Below are 12,597 nucleotides of genomic sequence, written 5' to 3'. Positions count from 1 at the left end.
ACCGTAGCATATCCAGTGCAGAATCGACCACCATCTGGTTTCATCTATAAAAACAAAAACTAAAAGAAATATAGATTAGATCATTCCTATAACAGACATATATTCCTACATTCATAATAATCCAATAAAGATGACATAACTGTTACAAAAGAAAGGCCAGCTTTAAAGCCTGCTTTAAAGCCTATCCAATATATCTGCTGCTGGAAAAATGCAATAGATATCTACTTCCTCCCTTTTTATATACTACTTTGGCAAAATATATAGATCCATAACAGTAAACAATATGATTAACCAACCGATAAATATAACTTATACTCTACTGGGAAATTTTGAAACCTTACAACAGGGTTCATAGATATTCTGTATCTACAAAAGAAAAGGAAAGTAATCAATATTGGCAGTTTGTATGCAAAAATAATACAAAACAAAAACATAACCATAAAAACAAAAAAAACCCTAATTTGTATATTTTAAAAAATATACTTTTCCCTGCAAAATTAATTTAATTATTTAAATAGCAGCAGAATACTATTGATAATCTCCTATGAAATTTTGAACTTTAAGGATTAAACAAAATCCACTCCACCAGCCGGAAAAGCACTTGTTAGTACATAAGACAGAAACAGCTTTGTAAATCTGCTGAAACTACTTTTTTTTTTTTTTTTACAACTTATAGTAACTAGCAGCGTACTGTATACCCTCCCACACATCCCTGCAGGAGTGCGAGAGCATCATTAAAATTGATAGCTTGGGACTGGAAATCACTGCAACAAAAGCAAGCAGTCCGGGGCTCCCCCTTGTGTCACTAGGGAAGGTTGGGGCAGACTCCTGGGTGCAGCCGGACTGTGGGCAGTATCTTGGGAAATCTCCTGGGACTGATTTAAAGGGATACCCTAACTCTACTAACCAGAATCCCACAATGTCTGTCTGCTATTTCATCCTTCTCTGCGCGAATCCTAAAACTTAACATGGACAAAACAGAATTCATTGTCTTTCCTCCTCCTCACTCATCTTCTCCAACAAGCCTTTCCATCAAACTCGATGGCTGCTTACTCTCCCCAGTCTCACAAGCTCGTTGCCTTGGAGTGACCCTCGACTCTGCTCTATCCTTCAAGCCACACATCCAAGCCCTCTTCACCTCATGCCGATTACAACTCAAAAACATCTCCCGGATCCGTGCTTTCCTTAACCAAGAATCAGCAAAAACATTAGTGCATGCCCTCATCATCTCCCGCCTCGACTACTGCAACCTCCTGCTCTCTGGCCTCCCTTCCAACACTCTTGCACCCCTCCAATCTATCCTAAACTCTGCGGCCCACTTAATGCACCTCTCCCCTCGCTACTCCCCAGCCTCGCCACTCTGCCAATCCCTTCACTGGCTTCCCATCACCCAACGACTCCAGTTCAAAACACTAACCATGACATACAAAGCCATACACAACCTGTCTCCTCCCTACATCTGTGACCTAGTTTCCCGGTACCTACCTGCACACAACCTCAGATCCTCACAAGATCTCCTTCTCTGCTCCTCCCTTATCTCCTCTTCCCACAATCGCGTACAAGATTTCTCCCGTGCATCCCCCATACTCTGGAACGCTCTACCTCAGCACATCAAACTCTCCCCTACCGTAGAAAGCTTCAAGAGGAACCTCAAGACCCACCTCTTCCAACAAGCCTACAACCTACAATAGCCCTCAGTCCAGTAGACCACTGCGCAACCAGCTCTGTCCTCTCCTATCGTACCATTACCCATTCCCTGTAGACTGTGAGCCCTCGCGGGCAAGGTCCTCTCTCCTCCTGTACCAGTCTGTTATGTACTGTTAATGATTGTTGTACGTATACCCTTTCACTTGTAAAGCGCCATGGAATAAATGGCTCTATAATAATAAGTAATAATAATAATAATAATAATACTGTGATACTCTGGGAAAAGGCACACCTGGCTTCAGGTAGATCATTACTGAATCTACAGTAATTTACATTTTATTGTAAATTTATGTGTTGCAAGTTTTGGTTACGGTTTTGAGGGTACCTGGCCAAACACTGAGATTTGGGGGCGTGACACTTTCCTTGATAGCGACCGGGCTGACCACAACGCCAATAATTCTGTTGCTGGCTCTGCTGGTTTTGTTGATTGTGAGCTACGTATATGGGGTTTGGGCCCTGTCGGGGCATGGGCTGTGGTGGGGGCTGCACCGGCGCGATTGTATACACAAGGGCCAAAAACTGTCTCCTGCTTTTACTTTGGTGAGATTATCCAGGTCCTTCGAGCAGCTGAATATAACTGATGGGCCTGTAGCATCTTCCTATAAAATCGCATAGGGTTAATAATTTCGGGATCTGGCAGGCAGGGGATTAATGCCGCTGACTGGGTGGGGTTGAAAGGGACATATTTAAATGAGGGCTGTTCCTCGTCAGGTTCGGGGTAAGGCTCACTATGTGTCCTAAGGGAAAAAGGGGGATCCAAGGGGAGGGGATTGGTAATTGGGGAGTGTGACGGCAGACTGGCCGGTGAGGGGAGAGACGGAATTGCAGGTATGGGAGGGAAAAAGGGTATGGGTGTGGAAAGGGTTAAGGGATGCTGTCTAGTGACTGCAGCATCTGTGAATATCTCCGGGACGGGGAATAGAATGGGGATCAGGTTGTGGGGCAGCAACAAAACAACCTGTCGGAGGACCCTCAGATCTGTCCTCAGACTCGGGTAACATATAGAAAAACACAACATCTCCTCGCTCATCCTCTTCTTTGACCTCAATATATATTTCTGATAGCAATATCTGCAATACTCTGTTAAACAATTCAGCATCAATCAACAAATACTATTCTGGAAATCTCCGGTGCAGGTTACACAGCTGAACTCTCCAGCACGTGCCCCTCCCTAAGGAATGCTTACTAAATCCACTGTGAATCCTCAGCTTTCTTAACCTTGTCTTCTCCGTTCTAAACATTTTTGCTATCTTGGTGGTGTCTGGATTACACTAATATGACTATGCGGTGTAAGCGTTAAAGCCCGGCCAGAACTTAAGACTACACCTCTATACTAGCTGGCAACTCCTCAGCTATATCTATCTCAAACCTGGTCACAGATCTTTCTAAAAATTAGCCCACTGATCTTTCAAAAAATTGATCACAGATCTCGCCAAAAATTAGAACACTGATCTTCCAGAGCTTGGTCAAAAACTAGCCCAAAACTTTAGTCACAGATCTTCCCAAAAAAATGGGTCACTGATCTTCCAAAGATTGGTCAAAAATTAGCCCAAAACTTTAGTCACAGATCTTCCCAAAAAAATGGGACACTGATCTTCCAAAGATTGGTCAAAAATTAGCCCAAAACTTTAGTCACAGATCTTCCCAAAAAAATGGGTCACTGATCTTCCAAAGATTGGTCAAAAATTATTGTAATAAGGGTCCCGTGTCACGGAGGAGGGGTTACAAAATGTATTCCCTCCGGACTTGATCAGCTGCACCAATATTTTTTATTGTCCTAACTCACTATCTTCGGTCACGTGAAAATCTTCCGTGTCACGGAGGAGGTCGTACAAGAATGCATATGCACATACAAACAAGTTCCGGCCTCCGGACTTGCTCAGCTGTACCAATATTTAAACGTCCTAACTCGCTATCTTCGGTCACGGGAACCCCCCCGCGTCTTTAATTACAGACCGGGTCAGTCTAACTAGCTATATCCAGCCACCACCATCTTTCCTGCCCTAACAACCGTCCTCTGGATCCCTTGTGACACTCGATCCACACCTCAGGGCTGGGATCGTGCTCTGAGCTCCAGCGGGCAACACCCCTGAGTCACAATCAGGTACCTTTTAACACCGATATGGACACACAGCCCGTCACTCCCTCCTCTCCAAAACCAACCACAACGGTAGTGAATACACAGTATGTAACACTTACCCGTGGGGTCGGAGGTGATCAGCCTGGTTGGAGCGGAGGGAGGTCTCAGTCCGTGACATCCAAACGATCGGTATTTGCAGGTCGGTATTGCGTCCTTGAAGGAGCCCCACGTTGGGTGCGCCAAACTGTCAAGGGAAGAATTTGCATTGAAGACTGCTAATGGAGTCTTCGTTTAGGATCCAGAGACGGTGCCCCATTAATGCTGTATACCAGTGCCGATATATATCAATGTATATAAGACAAAGAACACACAGACAACATGCTCTCTCCTTGAGTCAGCAATACACACTGAGCTCATTATTATATTGAAAGAAACTTAATTATTACAGAAGGCACCTTCGGCCTTGAAAATGATACACAGAGTTTATGGGAGTGTCACTCCCCTATTTCTCCCAGCAGATGTTCATTAAAACATTCTTTCTGTGTGGACACTACTGATAAGAGTTTGTAGCTTCACATTTTGGCTTCATTATCTTTGGTTAACCCCTTCATGACTATACAACTTTAAATTATACTATAGGTCTGTGCAATGGCTACATAGACAGACAGATAATTTTGCATCTACATCTAGATTTTGATTTAGTTATATACACAGATATTCTTATTACGTTTAAACAAACATACTACAGCTCAGGTGACCGCCACAACTGCTGTTCCAGAAAATGGGGGGTACGTTCTGTGAGCATACCCCTCATATTCTGGAATGAGGTTACTGCAGGTCACTCTGCCCTAGGTTGGACCGGGACAGTGTGAGTGCAGTATTCTCAGATTACTACACCCACTGCTCATGGAGAGCTTGCTCTTCCAGAAAATGGGGGATACGTTCCCTGAAGGTGCCCCCCATATTCTAGAAGGTCCAGAGTCGCCGAGGGACCTCCAAAATGGATTACAGCGACCGAAATTTATTTATTTTCAATAAATTGGTGAAAAAGGAATGTTTCGGGGAGTTTTTTTTTCAAATAAATTTTTTTTTTGTCTTTATTTTTTTCTATTACTGACTGGGTTAGTGATGTCGGGTATCTGTTTAGATGCCGTGACATCACTAACCCCAGGGCTTGATGCCAGGTGACATTACAGCTGGTATCAACCCCGTATATTACCCCGTTTGCCACCGCAACAGGGCGCGGGATGAGCTGGAGCGAAGCGCCAGGATTGGCGCATCTAATGGATGCGCCACTTCTGGGGCGGCTGCGGCCTGCTATTTTTAGGCTGGGAAGAGTCCAATAACCATGGCTCTTCCCACCCTGAGAATACCAGACCCCAGCTGTCCGCTTCACCTTGGTTGGTGATCTAATTTGGGGGGGACCCCATGTTTTTTTTTTTTTTTTTTTAAAAACGCCTGGGGAGCCCTCCAAATTGATCACCAGCCAAGATGAAGCTGTCAGCTGTGGTTTGCAGGCTACAGCTGTCTGCTTTACCCTAGCTGGCTATCAAAAATAGGGGGGACCCCACGTCGTTTATTTTAATTATTAATTTTTTGGGGGGCTAAATACAAGGCTAGGCACCCTTTAGTGCCACATGAAAGGCACTAAAGGGCGCCAGCTTAGAATATGCAGGAGGTGGGACGTTATATATGTTTGACATCTATCCATTCATCCATTGTAGCATTTTACGCTGTGTGCCCACAATCAGGGTTTGCAGCGTTTTGGGCGCAGAGTGTTTTTCCTGCATCCATAGCGCTGCGTTGTGCAGTAGAAGCACAGTGGAAGGATTTTTAGAAATCCTATGCCCAATGTGCTTCTTTTCTCCGCAGCATACACTGACGTGTGGTGCAGCTTCCCGAGCCTCAGCATGTCAATTTATGCTGCGGAGACGAGAGTGGTAGCATAGAGCTCCACAGCAGCCTGAACCCAAATCGTGGGCATGGACAGCTGCGTTCTCCCGTGGACAACACTCACATCTCTGCAGGAAGGCTGACACTGTGTACTAGACGCCGTGTCGCTGGATCATGGCCACATAGCCTAAAAGCGAGAAATTTGTTGCTACAGCAACATTTTTGTGAAGTACCTGTGGATTCAAAATGCTTACTATACTCCTGAATAAAATCCAGTTTCCAAAATGGGGTCACTTGTGGGGGGTTTCTGCTGTATAGGTACCCAAGGGGCCCTGCTAATGTGACATTGTGCCCGCAATTTATTTCAACTTTTCCAGAATTCAAATGGTGCTCCTTCCATTCCAAGCCCTCCCATTTATCAAAACAGAGGTTTTTGGCCACATGTGGGGTATCCCTGTACTCATAAGACATTGGATAACAACCTGTGGGGTCCACGGTTTGTTGTTGCCTCTTGAAAAAGTAAGAAATGTGATGCTAAAGCAACATTTTTGTGAAAAAAATGAAAATTTTCAATATGGCAAACTAAGCTTATCAAATTCTGTGAAGTACTCTTGGATTCAAACTGCTCAATATACACCTAGATAAAAGCCTTGAGGTGTCTTGTTTCCAGAATGGGGTCACTTGTGGGAAACCTCCACTGTTTAGGCACCTCAGGGGCTTTCCAAATGCAACATAGCGTCCGCTAATGATTCCAGCCAATTGTGCAGTCAAATGGCGCTCCTTCCCTTCCGAGCCCTGCTGTGCACCCAAACAGTTGATTTTCATCACACATAAGGTATCAGCATACTCAGGAAAAATTGCACAATAAATTTTATGCTGAATTTTTTCCTTTTACACTTGTAAAAAAAAAGCTACCTGGTTGAAGTAACAATTTTGTGGTAAAAATGTATTTTTTTTTTTCACAGCTCAACATTATAAACTTCTGTGAAGCACCTGAGGGTTCAGGGTACTCACCAAACATCTAGATAAATTCCTTCAGGGGGTCTATTTTCCAAAATGTGGCCACATGTTTAGGAGCTTCACTGTATAGACACCTCAGGGGCTCTCCTAATGCAACATAGCGTCCGCTATTGATTCCAGACAATTTTGCAGTCAAATGGCGCTCCTTCCCTTCCGAGCCCTGTCATGCGCCCAAACAGTTGATTTCCACCACATATAAGGTATCGCCAAACTCAGGAGAAATTGCACAATAAATTTCATGGTGATTTTTTTCCTGTTACCCTTGTGAAAAAAAAAGCTACCTGGTTGAAATAACAATTTTGTGGTAAAATTTTATTTTTTTATTTTCATGGCTCAACGTTATAAAATTCTGTGACGCACCTCGGGGTTCAGGGTACTCACCAAACATCTAGATAAATTCCTTGAGGGGCCTAGTTTCCAAAATGGGGTCACTTGTGCGGGGTTTCTGCTGTTTGGGTACCTTAGGGGACCTCCAAATGCGACATGGTGCCCGCAATCTTTTTCAGCCAAATTTCCTTTCCAAAATTCAAATATTGCTCCTTTCGTTCCAAGCCCTCCCATTTGTCCAAACAAAGGTTTCAGACCACATGTGAGGTACCACCGCGCTCATAAAAAAGTGGTTAACAAACCTTGAGGTCAAATTTTTGGAATTACCTCTTGAAAAAGTGAGAAAATTGATGCTAAAGCAACATTTTTGAGAAAATTATTAAAATTTTCAATATGACAACGTAACGTTAACAAAATCTGTGGATCTAAAATGCTCACTATACCCCTAGATAGAAGCCTTGAGGGGTCTAGTTTCTAAAATGGCATCACTTGTGAGGGATTTCTTCTGTTTAGGTACCTTAGCGGACCTGTAAATGCAACATGGTGCCCGCAATCTATTTCAGCCAAATTTGCTTTCCAAAATTCAAATATTGCTCCTTCTGTTCCGAGCCCTCCCATTTGTCCAAACAGAGGTTTCTGACCACATGTGGGGTATCGGCGCGCTCATGAGAAAGTGGGGAACAAGTTTTGTGGTCCATTTTGTTGTGTTATTTCTTCTAAAAGTGAATAAATTTGGGTTAGAGCAACATTTTTAGGTAAAATTTAATTTTTGCTTTTTTTCATTCCACATTGCTTTTGTTCATGTGAAGCACCTGAAGGGTTAATAAACTTCTTGAATGTGGTTTTGAGTACTTTGGGGGGTGCAGTTTTTAGAATGGTGTCACTGTTGGGTATTTTCTGTCATCTAGGCCTATTGAAGTCACTTCAAATGTGATGTGGTCCCTAAAAAAATGGTTTTGTAAATTTTGATGTAAAAATGAGAAATCGCTGATAAACTTTGAACTCTTCTAACTTCCTAACAAAAAAAAAATTTGTTTCCAAAATTGTGCTGATGTAAATTAGACATGTGGGAAATGTTATTTATTAACTATTTTGTGTCACAGAAACCTCTGGTTTAACGGTATAAAAATTAAAAAGTTGAAAATTGCTAAATTTTCAAAATTTTTGCCAATATTCATTTTTTTTCATAAATAAACGCAAAAAATATTGTCCTAAATTTGGTACTAACATGAAGTCCAATATGTGACGAAAAAACAATCTCAAAATCACCAGGATCCGTTGAAGCGTTATAGAGTTATAACCTCATGAAGTGACACTGGTCAGAAGTGCAAAATTTGGTCTGGTCATTAAGGTGAAAATTAGCTCCGTCACTAAGGGGTTAAGACTATATTGGATCCCCAAACAATTAACGACACAGCACATAACCAGCAAAACACACAAATGTAAAGGGCAACAGTTTCTCACCCTTCCGCTGGCTCACCAGGGATTTAGAATGTCCTTACCTCAGAGCTTCCAGGGCTACTTACTGCAATCCAGCAGCACGCCGCTTTCGGCGGGCACCGCAAAGTCTGTAGTCCAGTGACTGTATTGTCCCAAGCTGGATTCCTTCCTTAGGTAGTCCTTGATAGCTCAGCCGAATCCTTGCATTCGATGCTGAGGTCCATGTAGTATTATAATCCAGGTTCAGCTTAGCAATCGGATCCGCAGATCCTAGATTGGTAGCATGTAGCAAGAGTCTCCCTGGGCTATGGACAGTCCTCCCTTTTTATACCCCTGAGCTCTCCATTCAGACCATTGGGATCTTCACGATTGGTGGAAAAGATTGGGCTCTTATTGGCTAGATTTCAAGCCATATTCAAATATCCAGAGACAAGGAAGAAACAGGTAAGTTACATCACATCTAGCAATTCACTTAGTAAAGCTGGTGTCACACATAACGACGACGACAACGACGTCGCTGCTACGTCACCATTTTCTGTGACGTTGCAGCGACGTCCCGTCGCTGTCGCTGTGTGTGACATCCAGCAACGACCTGGCCCCTGCTGTGAGGTCGCCGGTCGTTGCTGAATGTCCAGCTTCATTTTTTGGTCGTCACTCTCCCGCTGTGACACACACATCGCTGTGTGTGACAGCGAGAGAGCGACGAAATGAAGCGATCAGGAGCCGGCACTGGCAGCTGCGGTAAGCTGTAACCAGCGTAAACATCGGGTAACCAAGGGAAGACCTTTCCCTGGTTACCCGATGTTTACGCTGGTTACCAGCCTCCGCTCTTGCTGCCAGCGCCGGCTCCTGCACTGTGACATGTGGCTGCAGTATGCATCGGGTAATTAACCCGATGTATACTGTAGCAAGGAGAGCAAGGAGCCAGCGCTAAGCGCGGCTCCCTGCTCTCTGAACTGTGACATGTAGCTGCAGCACACATCGGGTTAATTAACCCGATGTGTGCTGCAGGAGAGCAAGGAGCCAGCGCTAAGCGCGGCTCCCTGCTCTCTGAACATGTAGCACAGCGACGTTATGATCGCTGCTGCTTCTGCTGTGTTTGACAGCTAAGCAGCGATCATAACAGCGACTTACAAGGTCGCTGTTACGTCACCGAAAATGGTGACGTAACAGCGACGTCGTTGTCGCTGTCGTTTAGTGTGACACCAGCTTAATACAATGGGAAATTAACATAATTGATTTATCAGTGTGTCTGGCCTTCATTAGCCAAGGCAATTACATGAGTCAACAAGAGTCTTGTAAAAACAATGAGGGTTATCTATAAACAAACTATCTTCATGTCTGGCTGATTTTTTAAGAAATGTAACCCCTGCTAAGCACTGACAAAGTCCATGTCGTCACAACGCCTGTCTGTGGATCCCCTGGCTTGAAGCTACATGGGGACCGGGTTTTTCACAAAATGTAATCTTATTCCTATCTGCAGGTGCCGCGGTTCCAATATGAGATCCGGCTTGATGCGAGACCCCAGATCCTCTCTGGCACTGTGCTGTCGGGCGCTCTGTGGACAGGGAAGCTTGAAACGTTCCCCGTCCAGGCAGATTTTGGAAAACCAACATGAAGTATGATCTCCCCTAGGGTCCTGCCGCCCTGTGTGGTGTTGATTCCGTGGGGAGCAGGTTCACTCTCCCCAAGGCAATCGTGTGAACTTTTCCTCCTTCCCACCGGAGCACCTGTAGATGCGACTGCTCCCTTCCTCTCCTGCTGGAGAACTCCCCTAGACTATTGTGTTGGGTCCTGACTCCCCCTGCTGGCTGTATCTCCTCCCTCCCAGGTCGTAAGCTAGTGGGACTGGGGCCCCTGTTGAGGGCATCCTGTAAATGCCAGTCTGTCGGCGACCCCTTTATTACCTGACCCTAGCCAAGTCCCCAGTGAGAACAGGGCAACCTGGTATGTATTTGAGTGTGTAATGTAGTGAAGCCGGGACTGACCTCCTCAGGAACCGGGTTTAGCATTATTCCCTAATTTGAAGCCTCAGAGGCGCCGCACTCGCCCACAGCAAATGACGGCACTGCTGGGACACAGCAATTTAAAGTTGGTACACCGCATTTTGTATATGCATTAAACAAACAACATTCTTCACTTTATGGGAGGCACCATCATTGAACGATACTAACAGGTTAACTCTGTACCTGTAGCAATATCAAGAGCAGTATCAAAACATTTGCAAGGTAAAAGCATTATCAAAAACATTTCAAGTAGCAAAAATATAAAAAAAACCAGTATCAAACATTTTTAAGTACTGGTTATAGCAGCATGCATTGTCATAAACCATTGTCATTTTAAAACTAGTGCAGACTTCAGGCATTTAAAACATTCCTGTCAGCATATAAAACATTTTCAAAACATTTTCAACAGTTATTGATCAGCAGTCTCACTATGCAATTGATATCAACATCTGCATAGAAAAACATTTAAGAAAAACAGTTATTCTTTTTGGCTACTGGTGGTACCAGAGGGCTGGTCCCAACCCCCTGGCCTTGGATATTTGCTGCACTCCCGCAGTCAAAGTGTTCAAACTTTTTGCAGTGTCGGCAGATCGGCTGCCCGTTAGCATCAAAACGATCAGGTGCCGGTGGCAGTGGGGCTCTCGCGTGCTGTCGCTAAGAGAGGTCATTAGCACTAGAAGCCAGTTCAATGGTTACGGGTGGCTGAGTCCCCTGCCGAGATTGCACGATTTTGGTCAAAGTAGCCCTACCTTTGGTCAGTTCCAACATGTGGAGCCTCAGCTCATCATTGGAGCCTCCACACGCAGACTGTTTCTTGGCTCCCACTTGCACTGAGGTGGTTGAGGATAATCCCAGTGGCTTTATAACATAATACCGCTGCGATCCGGTTCTCGCAGTGCTCAGATGGTTCAGTCTTTGAACTCTGCAAAGCTGAGATCAGGGTTCTACATGGACATGAGGTGCATTTGGGTCTGGTGGTTATCAGACAGGAGCCCCTCAATGAACTGGTCAGTCAGCAGACGGTTCACATCTTTCACCTTCTCCGGGTCCGCCTGCTGAACTGCTTTTAGTGCCTCCTGCAGATTTAACACTAGAAGTCCCAGAAATTTCGAGCTCCCCCTGTCCCAAAAGAGGGTCAAATGAACTGAATAGAGCTGAATAGAACTATCTAGAAAATAAATGGGTAAACTCAATGGAAAACAACAACCTCCTGTGGTGCGACAGTAATGGCCTTAATTACAGAACGAAAGACGGTGATTATAGGATGTTAGCTAAAATCCTTCAGGTCATTTGACCCGTCTCTGGGTTCCAAAGGTAGAAATGTTAAATGACCCCTCTCTGGGACTTCTAGTGTTAAAGCATCATCCCGAATACTTTCTTGTACCTTTTGCTTGCATCCATAGAACCGCATTTTTATCTCAGATGTTGTACAGGTTTCAAAACTTTCCTTCAGTTTTGCGAAAAATGTCCTTTGTCACTCTCTTATCAGTATCTAGCCAGAATTTGACTTCACGTCGAGCTGCCCCACTCAATTGACCGATAAGGAGACTGGCTTTCTGTCCTTCTGTCAGATGGTATACCCGGTACAAGCTGCGAAGTCTCTCTTTGAAATCCGCCAGGGTATGTGCCTCCCCAGAATACTAGGGGAGCCACGTTGCCCCTAGAAGGTACGGCAGAGAAAAAATGGTAACACTGGAGCTGGTGCTTTTGCCATTGCTACGGGTCCAGCAACAGGGACAGTTTGGTCTTTCTCCTCCATGGACATATCTGAACCAGTCTCAATGTTGGCAGTGGGGCTCGCTTTGGAGCACTTTATGGGCTTCTACCACGTTTTTCGTGCTCTTTGCGAGTACCACCCATGACGACATGCCCCTTCTTTTTCCCGCGCTGCACAAATAATGGTTTTTAGGCTGGGTACGTTATCCTGTTCGTGACGCCAAATGTAGTGTGGCGCCCTGGACTAGCCAGGTAGCCACAGACAAAACACACACACACCCCCCCACCCCCGGACAGTTACATTAGTCAGACACAAAACCATTGTTGCCTCCCTCCAGAGTCTGATGTCCACACCAGGTGGGGTGGAGCCAGGCGGTTGGCCCCACCCACCGAGGAGTTCACAGGCCT

Source organism: Anomaloglossus baeobatrachus, chromosome 10 (assembly GCF_048569485.1).
Source record: "Anomaloglossus baeobatrachus isolate aAnoBae1 chromosome 10, aAnoBae1.hap1, whole genome shotgun sequence".
Lineage (NCBI taxonomy): Eukaryota > Metazoa > Chordata > Amphibia > Anura > Aromobatidae > Anomaloglossus > Anomaloglossus baeobatrachus.
The sequence above is the reverse complement of the archived record's forward strand: the minus strand, read 5'-3'. Positions refer to the sequence as shown.